Here is a 15,169-nt window from a genome sequence, read left to right on the forward strand (position 1 = left end):
AGATTAAGTAATTCTTAGAAATTATGATGTGTCTAAGGGCCAAGAACTGAGAAAGTCCTAACTTGTACTTCTAACCCTTTTTCTTGAGAAGGGAAAGATAGGACTGTGCTCACGGAACTTTGTGATACCTAAAACCTAAAATTGTTTTCTACTCAAAATAATAATCAATCTCTAAGATTATACCTTTCTTGATTTTATTTGGTTTTGTCTAAGTAATGAGGAAAGATAACAGAAGAGAATTACAGAATAGTTGTTTTTCAAGTTAATAAACACACACTGAAATGAATGTATATCCCTGAAACTTATAATGCTTTCAGAATAAATCAGAAAGTTTGTATTCACTGAAGTGGATTGAAATCTCAGACTATTAGATTACTTGTTTACAAGTTGCCAAAGAAACCAGATTAATTTTTTATCCACAATGAATCACTTGCTCATCTGAGCAAAACATTTACTTGACCAAGGAGCAGACATTATTTTTCTTCAAACTAAAAGTCCAAGTTTTAAGATCCTTGCTTCAGGTTTATCATTTACTAGGCATAAGATCTTATTGTTTTATTTTTCATATGAATAGACATGCAATTTACATGTAGATCTAATCTGTTTTACACATAGTATGTGTTATAAATATCTAATATTTACATGGCATATCATAATTTTAAAAGTACCTTTGTTCCTTATAATGCATAGAAATTATGCTTTTAATACTGCCTTTTAGAATTCTAAAGTAGACAGTATGAGTAGTAATATTTCTATTTTATAGGGAAGAAAACTGAAGCTGAGTCATTAAATGATTTTGCCACAGTTTCAAAATTAAAGAGTCAGAGTTAACACTAGAATACAGGTCTTTTATTTCTCAATAGTATTTTATTTTTCCAATTACATGCAAAGATAGTTTTCAACATTTATTTTTGTAAGGTTTTGAGTTCCACATTTTTTTCTCCTTCCACCCCTTACTTTCCCTCTCTCTAAGACAGTCAGCTATTTGATACAGGTTATACACATACAATCATTTTATACATGTTTTCATACTTGTCATGTTATAGAAGAAAAATCAGAACAAAATGGAAAAATGAGAAAGAAAGAACAAACCTAAAGAAAGTTGAAAATAGTATGCTGTGATCCTCAGTCTCATAGTTCAAGCTCTGGATGCAGATGGCATTTTCCATCCCAAGTCTATTGGAATTGTCTCAGATAATTGTACTTACTGCTTAGGAGAGCTAAGTCTATCATAGTTAATCATCACATAATTTTGTTGTTAATGTGTACAATGTTCTCTTGGTTCTGCTCACTTTACTCAGCATCAGTTCATGTAAATTTTTCCAGTCTTTTTCTGAAATCAGCCTGTTCATCATTTCTTATAGAACAATAATATTTCATTACATTCATATATCATAACTTGATCACTTCAGCAGTTGTCCTTCGTACATGACGAAGACCAGAATGACATCACTATGTTAGAGTCAAGTTATAGGCTGTCAGAATATAGCTGATCAAACCAATATGAGCTCGGAAAGTTCTGTCATCTTGCATTTCTCCTGAACTAATTCAATTCTGTTTTGCTCAGAGAACACAGACCTTTCTCTGATGAGGGAACACCATGATGGTCCTGTGCCAGTGTCTCCCATTCTCCAAATGATGGGCATCCACTTATTTTCCTTTTCCTTGCAATTACAAAAAGAGCTGTCACAAACATTTTTGCACATGTAGGTCCTTTTCTCTTTTTAAAGATCTTTTTGGATAAAGGGTCAGTAGTGACACTATTAGATCAAAGGGTATGCACAGTTTTCTAGCTCTTTGAACATAGTTCCAAATTACTCTCCAGAATGTTTGGATCATTTCACAAGTCCACCAACAATGCATTATTGTCCTAGTTTTCCCATATCCCCTCAAACACTTATCATTATTTTTTCCTGTCATTTTAGCTGACCTGATAAGGGTAAGATGGTACACCTCAGGATTGTTTTAATTTATATTTCTCTAATCAATAGTGATTTATGGAGTTGTTTTTTTTTAAATATGGTTAAAGATGGCTTTAACTTCTTCATCTGTTCACCTTCTTTGACCATTTATCAATTGGGGAATGACATATTTTTATAAATTTCAGTCAGTTTTCTAGATATTTTAGAAATGAAACCTATCAGAAACATAGACTGTAAAAATTTCCAGCTTTTTGTTTTCCTACTAATCTTGGCGGAATTAGTTTTGTTTGTGCAAAAACTTTTTAATTTAATATAATCAAAATTGTCCATTTTGTATTTCATAATGTCCTATTTCTTGTTTATTCATAAATTCCTCCATTCTCCAAAGATATGACAGGTAAACTATTCCTTGCTCTATTAATCTGTTTATGTCTAAATTCTGAACCCATTTCTATCTTATCTTGGTCTATGTCTAGTTTATGCTATAATATTTTTCACGTTTCCCAGAAATTTTTGTCAAATAGTGACTTATTTCAGAAGCCGGAATTTATCAAACACTAGATTACTATAGTAATTTGACTATTGTGTCTTGCATAACTTATTTCACTGATCGACTACTCTATTTCTTAGACAATGCTAGATGGTTTTGATGACTACTACTTCACTTATAGTTTTAGGTCTGGTACAGTTAAGCCATTTTCCTTTGCTTTTTTTTTTTTTTTCATTAATTCCCTTAATATAGAATATATAGTCTTCTCACTGTGATTATACTGATCATTCCATGAAACCACACAGTCAGTTTTATGAGTCATTCTTAAATATTTTAAATCAGTACATTGAAAGGGCAGCTAGGTAGTACAGTAGATAGAATGCTAGTGATTAAAACTCAATCCTCATTATTTCAAATCTGGCCTTAGACACTTATTCACTTAACATTGTTTGCTTCTGTTTTCTCTTCTGTAAAATGAGGTAGAGAAGGAAATGGCAAATCATTCCAATATTTTTGTCAAGAAAACCCAAATGGGGTCATGAATTCTAGGGCACAACTGAAAAATGACTAAGAACAACAAACATTGAAATTATAGATTTAAATTTGAGTATTTTTAGTCTTTTAAATTATTTCTCATTTAATCTCATGCAAAACCATTTGGAATTTTCCATTTTCTACCTGTTAAGCTCTCTTTTCCAACGTTATTTGGGAATTTTAAAATCATTCTACATTTCCCAATTTAAGAACAACTCAAATTATAGATATTTTTCATAATTTTAAATATTATTTTATACTACCTCCAAAACAAAAAGGATATATGAACATAATTTTATTATGTGTTTAAGACAAACAATAGTGACACAGGACATAATTATTGGGTTATATAAAATCATCCTTACAATCAGAAAATACCAAATTTTGTCCATATCAAACCAGAGTTATTTCACACTTATCATATGCAACTAGAGGGGAAACTGTAAATTTAACTTATCATTCTTGCATAAAGATCCAATCCCTTTCTGTCCCCCCCCCCAAAAAAAAAAGGGCAGATGTTTTATGTTTGCTTCCTTGCAAGAAGAATTACAGTAGTTCTGAAAGATGTTTTAACATCATCAAAGAACTAGACTGTCAGTACAATTTCTGTCAGGGTAAACTCTGAAAGGTTTCATGAAAAAGCCTTTTGATTGCAAGCAACAACCACCCGAGGGCAAAAACAATGCTCTGCTAAGTGTTTCTCTTCCTGCTATGTCCACATACAACACAGACTAGATTTTGGGTTTAAAATTCTAAAGGTCATTATCGTTTACTCCCTGTCATTCCTTCTCTCCACCCACTACACACCCTTAATGTACTGAGCTTCACAGAGTTAAAGTTTTACAATTTATCTACAATTTATTCCAGGAGACCAAGTCACAGTGGGTACATAAATCCAAGTGCACTTACCATAACACCATCATCACTTAATAGTCATTCCTTTAGTTCAATCATGTGTAAAACTCTGTTTAGGATAATATGTAACTAATAGCAGGTTTCTAAGACTAACATCTAACATAGATGTATACAAGCTATAAAATCTGTATTTTGAAAGAAATTATACAATTTTTCAGATCTGTTGTACATGGAAAATTGCCTCCTAAGGGAATGACAATATATAAAAGCATGTGGAGAGAGGTTGTAAGCTGTGTTTGTGAAGGGAGTATCCAGTCTGAGAAAATAACACATCATTTTCAGTGTCTGAATGGAAAGATTTACTGACATTTTACTAACGATCAGAAAATCTGCTCCTCTGCTCAGAGACAATTTCCAGACTGCTGGCAAAAACTATAATTCCCAGTAAGTTAATTCAAACCTTTTGTTCTATGACCCTACATTCTCTCCTCCACTGTCTTAATTTTTAAAAAATTCTAAATACCAAATAAAATAAGCATTTTCCTATATACAAAGTTGAAAGGGGGGGATACTGTACACGAAATTATGCATTTCTATTACGTGTTATTTGGTTTTCTTTTAAATATATACAATAAATTCAGCATGGAATTTTCAAAGTGGTCCAGTCCTGCTTATGTGCGATTTCTTCTAGCCTGCCCTCTGCTTTTTATTTTTCTGGGAATTAAAAAAAAGTCTGAATGACCTTATCTTTTCTTTTTTGGTTACAACATCCCAAGTCCCTTCTCTCCTTCCCACCCTAGACCTACTTAAAAGAAAAAAAGAAAAACACAACTGTTGTAGCAAAACAAATTTAAATTTCCACACTGGTTGTGTCCAAAAATGTATGTCTTACTCTGCATCTTAAATCTGTGACTATCTCTCTATCAGGAAGTGACCAACAAGTTTAATCTTATGAATTTATATCTTAAATGCTCAATTACTTAATTATATCCTTATATATTTAATATTTTATATATAATCTTTATATTTTGCTTAATGGTGTTCTTCAACAATTACTTTTCAACTGGAAATTTTTCATTCTTTGTATATACAGCTGAATTGACATTATAACAGCTGAATGCTCCAGAAACCATTCAGAGAACAAATGATTGCATGCAAAAGCATTTTTTCTTGCATTTATTGTATGCCTCCTTCACATTACAGAGAAGACTCATACTAGCATGACTTCAAGTAGGTTACTAGTTACAGACTCTGTGATAGTGACTATGGTGGAGGAGCAGACTGGCTATGTAAAGAGCTGTTCATCATCAGTAGGCAGGCAACTAGGTGATGCATTCTTTGGTCATGGAGACTCATGAAATAATGAAAAAAATGGCCTTTACTCCTTTGCAGACACATTCTACTTCTGTTCTGACAGTGACAAAGTGGTGAAATGGGGGGCAGAGCATGCTAAGAATTAAAGTTTTTAAACCATCTAAAATATTAACTGGCATTCTAGACATGAAGTTTTTTCCCCCCCCCCAATGGCCAATGAGTCAATATCCTATTACTAGAAAAATGAAATAATATCAATATTGACACTACTGCTAAAAAGTGTTTAAATCCCACAAAATAGAAAGAAGATACAGTTAAACTGAAGAAGAGTTAGAGGAATGGATTTTATCACGCATCATAAGGAAATAAGAATCATATTTTCTTTATGAGTTACTTAATTATTTCTCCTTGAAGTTTATAATAAATATCAGTAGAGACTAGTATAAAGATAACAGAAGTTTATGAACTGTCATCTGTTAGCAATAACAGATATCAAATAACATTTTAAAAATGAAATTAGATATATCAAAATATAAAAAAAAGGCTGATCAAGATTATGGGGACTGTTTCTAAATCAGCTGTCTTCATACAGTTAAGACCATAAACTTGTCAAAGCAAAGGACAAAATTGACATAAAATAATCAAAATTAAAGATACATTATATAATCAATATGTGTTCAATTTGACCTATTTAAAGCCTTAAAATGGAGCATATAAATGAGCAGATGTTGACATGTATGTATACAAATCATCAACATTTCTTATAAAATTTTCATTATTTTAAGTAAATTATTTCATAGAAGCCAAGGCAAAAGAACTAGAAATCATTCTGGCCAGTTCTTTGTTTGTAACTACATCAGTGAAAAGCAACATTAGTTTATAATAACAACTCAGTTGAAAAATCTTAGGGAGGAAAACATTAGAAGATTACAAATTGTATCAGTTCATAAAATAGTTAAGTAGTGAAGGAAAAAAATACAAGTGTAGACATTTTAATTTGAGAAGTGTTAATTTGGTTCTTAAGCATTTAGAGTAAAACTGAGAGACAGAGATGAAAATGGAAAAGATCTGCTAACATTTCTACAATGAATTTTTCCTCATCAAGAACACTACATCTAAATCATAGTTTCCAATAAGCTTCAGGAAAAAAGCTGTTTAGAGGGAAAAGGGGGAGAATGGCCCAATCAAACAAATATAAACAGAGGCAATCCATATTGGAAGTTATAGAGTTTGGAGAATGTTCAATACCAAGAAAATCTGAAAAAGGTAAAATATCAATGACTGGGGAATAAACCCAAACATGCTATTATTACCTCCATCACTACCCCAAAAAAAGCTGATTGGTAAGATATCAGAAACTATGAAATTATATGCTTTTCTCATCTCAACAAAATATGAAAACAATCTAAACATATAAGACGGGCATTTTTGTTAAAAATGTCAAAGAAATATGGATTACAATCTCATAATGGATTGATTGGTTTGAGAATGTAATATTTCACTGGGTTTATTAGCTGTTTACTATAAATAAGCATTTGATTTGGTAGCAAAAAGTATCTCCCCTTAAAGGGTTGTCCTCTAATATAATGTCTTCCATATGTATGTCAAAAGCATACAAGATTCCTGGGAGGACAAAATAGAGGATGTTTGTTCAATGACCCAGTCATTATTAATGTCAAGCGTGAACACATGAGATGTATACTTGCCAAAGGTATTTGACACTGTCAGTGATGAGGTGATGGCCAAGTCTGAGTCTAAATCAAAGAAGGAATTCTTACACAAAGTTAGGCTTTCTACATGTTTTTATTTACATGTTATCCTAAAGTGACTGCATCAAGTCTTGGAACATTACAAAGCTTTTTAAATGAGATTCACAATTATTAAAAAGAGCTTGGCTCAAATCTTCAGAAAAGCATAATCAGTGATGATAGTACTCTGAACTGACCAACTATTCCAGAAAGCAATCTGAAACTGTTATGTTAAAAAGAATCCAAAATGTCTATACCTTTCATTGCGAAGCAGAGACATGCTGAGATAGAAAGTTCCTTTTTTTTTCCCCCCCCCCAAAATAGTCAAAGCATCAACCTTTGAAGTCTCAAAGGACTGGAAACAATATATGTACCTTTGAATCTGTAAATAGGTATACTATGACATCTGGATGAAATAGAATATTATTTGTTGTAAGGAATGATGAATATAAAGATTTCAGAGAAGCATGAAAGACCTTTAGGTATTAATTCAATGTAAAGTTAGAAGAACCAGAAAAATAATTGATACGACTTCAACAATATAAATGGGCAAAAAAAGACACTGAAAGTGAATTTTGTGTAATTTTAACGATTAACTGTGGTTCTAGAAAAGAGATGAGTAAATGCACCTCCCTCATTTCTTTGCAAATATGGAAGATTGTGGGTGTAGAACATTGTATATATTGTCAAACTTGACAAATAAGTTATTGGGGAGGGTTTTGGTTTTTTTTGGTTGAACTTTTGTTGTTGTTGTTTCTGTTATAAGTGATAGCTTGCTGGGTAGAGTAGGGAGAAAAATTTATTTGGAAATAAAAGTGATATAAAATCAAAATGGAGCAATGAAAAATTTTTTTAAGTGGATGAAAAATACTCTTCCAGACTAAGCAATGCAGTCTTTGGGCAACATATGATAGGGCTAGCCTACCAACACATATATCTTATGTAGTACCTTTAGATGAACAATGACTACTGCTCAAATTGAATAGGAGGAAAAGTGTATGCTGGACCGCATTTGGGAAATACTGCAGCATCAACTTTATTCTGAAATAAAGCATCATCTTGTAAACACTAATATTTTTCCAATGATACTATAGAGTGGAGTACTGAAACACTGTCATATTTTAAAAATCAAAACCTGAAAGGAAGAAAACAAAGGCTTACTATGTGCTAGGAACTGTATTAAAAGCTTGTGAAATCTTTAATAATATTCATGTAATCCTCACAAAACTCTATCATAGATGCTTTTACCATCTCCATTTTGCAGCAGAGGAAACTAAGGCAGAAAACAATTAAATGACTTACCCAGGATAATATAGCTAATAAGTATCTGGGGTCAGATTTGAATGTAGGTCTTTCTGACTGGACCCAGAATTCCATCCATTACACTATCCAAAAGGAAATGGAGAGAAACAGAATGGGAATAAATATACTGCAGCACATAATCCATGAAAAATTGTATACACAAAGTTGTATAAAATGTATCCTATCAAAAAAAATTTAATAAAGGAGATAGTCTTGTCATATAGTAGGAGTAAATAATTTTTACTTGTTATTCAGTTGTTTTTCAGTCATGATATATAGGGAAAAGTCACAAAAGATAATGAAGCATAGATATATTGCAATCTGTACTATTGGCAGATCAGTTAATCAGCTAGTATTTACTAAGTACTTACTATGTGAATCACATATCCACTGAAGTATTTTAACACGACTCTGAAAACCCAGAACTAAGTAAAATACCTGAATAGTAAGTTCTTCTCAGAAATGGTTACATTAATAAGTTATAGGAGAAATAGCATTATTACCATGAAGCTGTTCACAGAATAAAACCTTTTGGTATGGCAAATTCAAAATTCTAGCATTGATATTAAGCAAATCAAAATAGACATTCCCCCCCCCCCATAAAAACCCATTTGGTAATCCAGAAAACAAATAACTTATTAGAAGTATACTACCTTAATAATTTTTTTTCCTTCTCCCGTTTCCTGGATGATGTTTTATATAACTTCTTGTGCTTGTCAATATTGGTAATATTTTATAATCAACTTATACTCACTAAGTATCCTCTACTCTCTTTGGTCACCCCCATAATTTTGATTCTTTAAGTGATTACAATGTTCCCTAACTCACAGTTGATGGGTAGTATCACCAAAAACAAATAAATAAACAAAAACCCTGTTTGAAGGAAATACTCACAAAATAGGGCTAATAAAGATGCATTTTCAGAAATAAATGTGATCTGACAGTAAAAGGTATCAATAAAATTTTTAATGAGTTTTAGAATCATGGATAAGTTTGGGATTGTTCAAAATACTGTACTATCCACCAATGGCAATCCAGATTTCTCTCTTCTTTATATTCAATGGCATGTGTTATCCAGAAAATGTATACCTGGAAAAGGAGTCAGACCACTTATATAATAGGATTGATGGACAAACTATGTGTGGCACTGGTACCAGCATACCATCAAATACCTATAGGAACTCTTGAAGTACACTGGGTGCATTATAGAAGAGTATAAAGAAAAATACAACAGAAGATATTGATGAGTTATAATCTAAATTGTTGGAGGACCTAAATATACATCAAGGAAATTACCATTATGTATCAAAATACCCTTACACACAACGTCTAATAAATATACCAATTAACATGAATCTTGATTTCTGATTTATTCCAATAATTATTTTATTTGGTTTCTATTAAGTATTTCCTAAAGACACTATTTAGACTAGGATAACAGATTTCATATGAATTAAGACCATTTTGATAACTAATCAACTATACTTGATTTTAAAATTTCTGTTTCTCATTCCCAATCTCTCTAGTCATCAAACATCAAATATTTTGAAACAGAAACATTAAGCATTAATACATTCACTTAAAAGCACTGGAAATATAAATGAGTAACTTCATCTACATTTGTTTAATAAAGAAGCAAGTCAAAAATTGCTCCAAAATATTACTCTCAAATGTCTTACTGAAACATGTGTTCAGGCACTGAGCTAAGGACTTGCATATTATTTTATTTAATCCTTACAAGCGCTTTGAGAGGTAGGTGATATTATTATTCCCATTTTACAGCTGAGGAAACTGAGGTAGTCAGTCAGATGTTAGATGATTTGCCTAAAGTCACATTGCTAATATCAGATGCTAGATTAGAATTCAGTTTTTTTCTGACTAGAAACCTAGCACCTATTCATTGTGCCACTTACCTATTTAAGTTTTATGGTCACAAGTACTGATCTAAGCACATGATAGTAAAAGTACATGCATTAAGTAGGAAATAAATATTAATTTGGTCTATAACAGTCCATAAATTTACTAATCAATAACAGCCATACTGGGCCACTTTTATAAGCCATAATTGTCTATCTATGTATATATAAACATATACATATATGGATGTGCATTTATTATATATGTATGTTGGAGTGGGAGCTATACACATATGCAAACATGCATGCACACTTACATAAACATCATGCACACATGCATACACACACATTGTTTTTCCTTCTAGAGATAACTAACTCAACCTGGCAAGCAGAGCAAGCAAAAAGTGCTGCCAAGATCAAATTCACATGCACTCTGACTACAAAATTGAAACCATCTTGGATGATAATTTTAAATAAAAGTACTGAGGTTTTGCACTTAATTTATATTTCACAGACGTAAGGTCTCATAACTGAGCTTTAATAACATAAAAACAAGCCACATTTAAAGATTATTAACAAGCAGGGCATTTCCATAAATCAAAATAAGTGCTAAATATAATGCAGCATACACTTACACTGTTCTATTCATCTACTTCAAATGTAGAGCATTTGTATCAAAGGAATAATCATGGAAAAGAGAAGCTATATTAAAATATTATGATTAAATAATAGGTCTAACACAGGAAAGATAGATGCAAATACTCATTAGTTATTTAAGGAGCTATGCTATGGCAATATTCCATCACTACACAGCAATGATTTGCCAACTACAAAATCGGTTTATTCTTAAGTCTCTCTGTCAAAGACCACACCTGGAGATGACTAAGTCCAGCATAAATGTAAGTCGTGGTCATTGATTAATAATGATGATGATTAACAACAACATAAATAATGATAGGTGATCCATATATGTCACTTTAGATTTCTGATCTGCACCATAATCTTATGAGAGAGGAGATATTAATTTATTGTCCTAATTTTTCAAAAAAGGAAACCAATTTATAGATTTCCAGGTAAAATAGATTGTCTCTCAAGCTTCAAGAACCATCACACTCCAAATAGTCTCACTGGAACAAGGCATGGGATACTCAGACCCTGGGTAATAACTTTCTGGATATCAACTATGTACAATCAGGTGCCATTGTTTCTGTAACTATAAAATGGGGATAATGATAGTTCCCACCTAATAGGGATAGTGTAAGGATCAAATAAACTAATATATGTAAAATTAAAGAAACACAAATGATAGTTATTAGAGAAATGGGAAATTTCATCAAAGTAGTTATTATAAAGTAGATCCTTACAATATCCCTATTAGGTGGGAACTATTATTATCCCCATGTTCCTATAAATTAGAATGCTTTGTCCTCTGCAAAGATAGATCACAAGAAAGTCACCATCATCTATAAAGTAACCCTTTACATAAGTCAGAATTAAATTGCTCCCTAGATATTTGACTTTTTGAATAGGGCTTACTTTTTTTGGCAATGTTTAATGACCTGGGGCTCTCTAGGGAAAATATCACATTTTCTTGTTTCCTACTCCACTGAAGAAACCAAAAATGAATATAACAACCAATCCTCAGTCCAATATATTATGTTTACTTTTTAAAAGAAGTAAAAAACCCAACATTTCACTGATATTTTTCACAATGTATCTGTTGCAACAATGTCAGTAAGAGTTTATATCTGTACAGAAGTAGTTCTCCAACTTTCTCTAAGGCAGTTTACTTTTCGTCTTTAGTAATTCCTTTAATAATTCACTGGATTTGTTTCTAATTTCCCATATAGCCTGCTAGTTTATCAAAGGTTATTTAAATCAGTTGTACCAAACTAAAATAGAAATATGGCCACTAAACCATACATAAGGATCCCTATGGGCCACATATTCACTTAAATCACATTTTATTTTATTTTATTTTACCAAGTATTTTCCAATTAAATTTTAATCTGATTTGGGCTATATTCAGGAGTGTTATAGGTTGCGTGTTGTCAACAGGACATATTTTAAACTTCTGATTTAAATTTTGGTTATTCATCACAGAGCTGTTTCATTTCATACTTCCTAAAAATTAAAGCATAAGGGTTTTCTATCTACTATTATACTCTGCTGCCAGCCCAGTCTCTTAAGAGTAAGAATGGAGAGAACTTCTAGTATAAAGAGGAGCAACATTTCCTTTCACCTCAGGCCTTCCATCTCCTGTTTTAGCAGCCCTTTAAGGCCTGGCTTCTTAAATTATGGTGCATGACCCTATATGTTCATAACTGAATATGGGGATGATAAAATTAAGATTTATTTTCAATATATATTTGATTTGTATACCTAGTTTATATATCTACATAATTCCTCTGGCAAAAAAAAAAGGGTTCATAAGTGGAAAAAATTTAAAAAGCGCCGTTTTAAGGAACTAGGAAGAGAAAAGCTGGTGGGAAATGACTTTTTTTTTCTCCTTCTGTGCAGATTCAATTTTCATCTCTAGCTGCAACCTGATCTTGTCCCAATCTCCAGTCTTTGGAAGAGTTATTGTGAAGAGGGGTCTCCCATATGACTATCTGATCACCTCATATTCCACTTGCCTCCAGCGTGATATCCAACCTTGATACCTTCTACTCTCAGATAAACGTTTTCACATCTGGTTATTCCCTTCGCATTCCAGGGACTCTGAATTCCACCCCCACCCCCATTCACTATTTCTGTTTTTTTATCCTCATCTTCCTCAACCTTCTTATCCAAAATTTAAACCAAATACCACTCAACCTTTCCACTGTGTCCTCTGCAATGTCTGCTCCACAGGCATCAAACTTCCATTCATCTTGAATTTATTCTTCTTCCATTCTTTCCATCTACTAGCTCTTACTGAAACTTGGCTCCCTCTGATAGCACAACCTTTCTGGTTACCATTTCTTCAAATACTACCTACACCTTCACTTCTTAGCTCACTGGTCAAGGCAGAGGTGTTGGATATTTCTTATTCTCCACTGACACTTCTTAGTTCACCCTCTTCCTCCACCATCCAGAAACTTCTCTTCCTTTGAAAGGTTCATGCAATTCATATTTATCCAATTAAAACCCTGGTTGCTACCATCTTTCCTTTCCTCATTCAATGTGTTCAGTAACTGGCTCACAATTTTTCTCTCCATCTGAACTTATACTTCTAATACACATATGTATTTATATATGTACACTCTCCAATCACCCAAGCCACTTAGTTCCTCAACCTACTCATTTTTCATAAGTTATTCTTTTACCTCACCTCATTACACATAGATGGTCATAGCCCTGATAATGCTGTTATTCACAAGTGTGTCACCGCTATATTCAAGAACTCCCAAACTCCCTTATGCTACCATAACTGATTGGCTTTTCACCTTTCCCTCTGCCTTCTTTATGGTATCCTGACTTCTAGTCCCTAAACCCCTTAATTCTCTCCCAGGAGAGAATTTTCCCAGTAGCCACTCTCTTTTTTCCCCCTTGGTGAATCAATTCAACTTCACATTGTCCTCCTCTCTTGAATATCTTCCTCATCATAATGTTGATCATACACATCATTTGTCACTGGACAAAAGTAGAAAAAAAATAACTTCCATCTAGTTATTCTTTAGGCTTAGATTATCTAATTTCCAATTAATTTTTGTTCCATTTTCCCTGACCCTTTATTACATGTAATTTTTACTGCATCATATCTGAAAAAGATGTATTTACACTCTGCCTTTCTGCATTTGATTTTGAGGTGTTTATACCCTAATACATAGCCAATTTTTGTGTAGGTTCCATATACTGCTGAAAAAAAAGTATATTCCTTTTTGTCTCCATTCAATTTTCTCCAAAGGTCTATCATAACTAACTTTTCCAAACTTTTATTTACCTCCTTAACTTCTTTCTTATTTAATATTCTGTGATTTCATTTATCTAATTCTGATAGACCAAGGTCATAGTTTTGCTAATTCTTATCTATAGTATTGTTTAGCAAAATGTTTCCTTCCTTATATCTTTTAATTAGATTTATTTTTGCATTTGCTTGATTTGAGATCAGGATCACTACCTCTGCTTTTTTTTTTTTTTTTTTTTAAACTTCAGCTGAAGCATTATGGATTCTGCTCCAACCTTTTACCTTTACTCTGTCTATACCACTCTGCTTTGACTATGTTTTTTGTAAACAACAAATTGTAGGATTCTGGCCTTTAATTCAGTCTGCTATCCATTTTTATTTTATGGGAGAATTCATCCCATTTACAATCGTTAAAAATTACTATTTCCTGCTATCTTATTTTCCCCAAGTTATATGCTTATCTTTCCTTCCCCCTTTCCCTCCTCCCTAGTGTTTTACTTCTGACTACCACCTCCCTCAAACAGTCTTTCCCTTTTACAGCCCCCCCTTTCTTATCCCTTTCCCTGTCTACTTCTGTTTTCCCTTCTATTAGCCTCCTCTTTTCCTATCCCCTTTCCTCTCCTACTTCCCTATAGGTGAAATAAGTTTCTCTGTGAGCTAAATAAGTCCTAACTTGGACTACAAATTTATGTTATATAATCTCAACTGAGCTTTCATTGTTGCTGAGCATCTTATTATAACTTCTTTATCAATTCATTTTTCTATTCTCTACATGGCATTTCCAAACCTTTTCATTCCCTTCTCAAATACCCCATGGATTCTGCATCATCTCAGCCCAAAACTTTCCTTGCCTTATATTTTACAGGAAAAAAAGAAGTTATTTTCTAGGAGGTCTCTCCTTCCTCATCCATTCCTATGCCTTCTGCCATTGTTTCCTCCTACACTCCTCTCTTACATGCTCCTTACCAAAGCTAATCTCTCTCTTTGATCAAGCAATCCCATTCCATGCCATCTTCTCCATCAGATTGCCCCTCTCATGCTCTCTTTCACTCACTTAAAAAATCTCCCCATCTATTAGTTCTTTCCTTACTGCCTACAAACATGCCCATGCCTTCTTTCATCTTGAATATAACCTCCCTTAATGCTTCCATTTCACTATTGTCCTATACTTCTTTTTGTAGCTTAACTCTGGAATAAGGCTATCTATAATAAATCCCTCCACTTTCTTCTCATTCTCTTTTTTACTTTTATAATCTAAC

At 32.7% G+C, this 15,169-nt stretch overlaps 1 protein-coding gene across 12 annotated transcripts in view; it reads right to left on the bottom strand.

The window, feature by feature from the left end:
- The window catches only part of TBL1X (transducin beta like 1 X-linked), a 354,204-nt gene that overhangs the window by 175,691 nt on the left and 163,344 nt on the right, over positions 1 to 15,169 (bottom strand). For 4 of the 12 annotated variants that reach the window (XM_074300050.1, XM_074300048.1, XM_074300046.1 and 1 more), the window contains one exon: positions 8,166 to 8,248. The exons of the other annotated variants lie outside the window; for them this stretch is intronic. The gene's annotated coding sequence lies outside the window, so the exon portion shown is untranslated. The remainder of the gene's footprint in view (positions 1 to 8,165; positions 8,249 to 15,169) is intronic. 12 annotated transcript variants of the gene reach the window in all.

This window comes from Sminthopsis crassicaudata, chromosome 3 (assembly GCF_048593235.1).
Source record: "Sminthopsis crassicaudata isolate SCR6 chromosome 3, ASM4859323v1, whole genome shotgun sequence".
NCBI classification, from domain to species: Eukaryota; Metazoa; Chordata; class Mammalia; order Dasyuromorphia; family Dasyuridae; genus Sminthopsis; species Sminthopsis crassicaudata.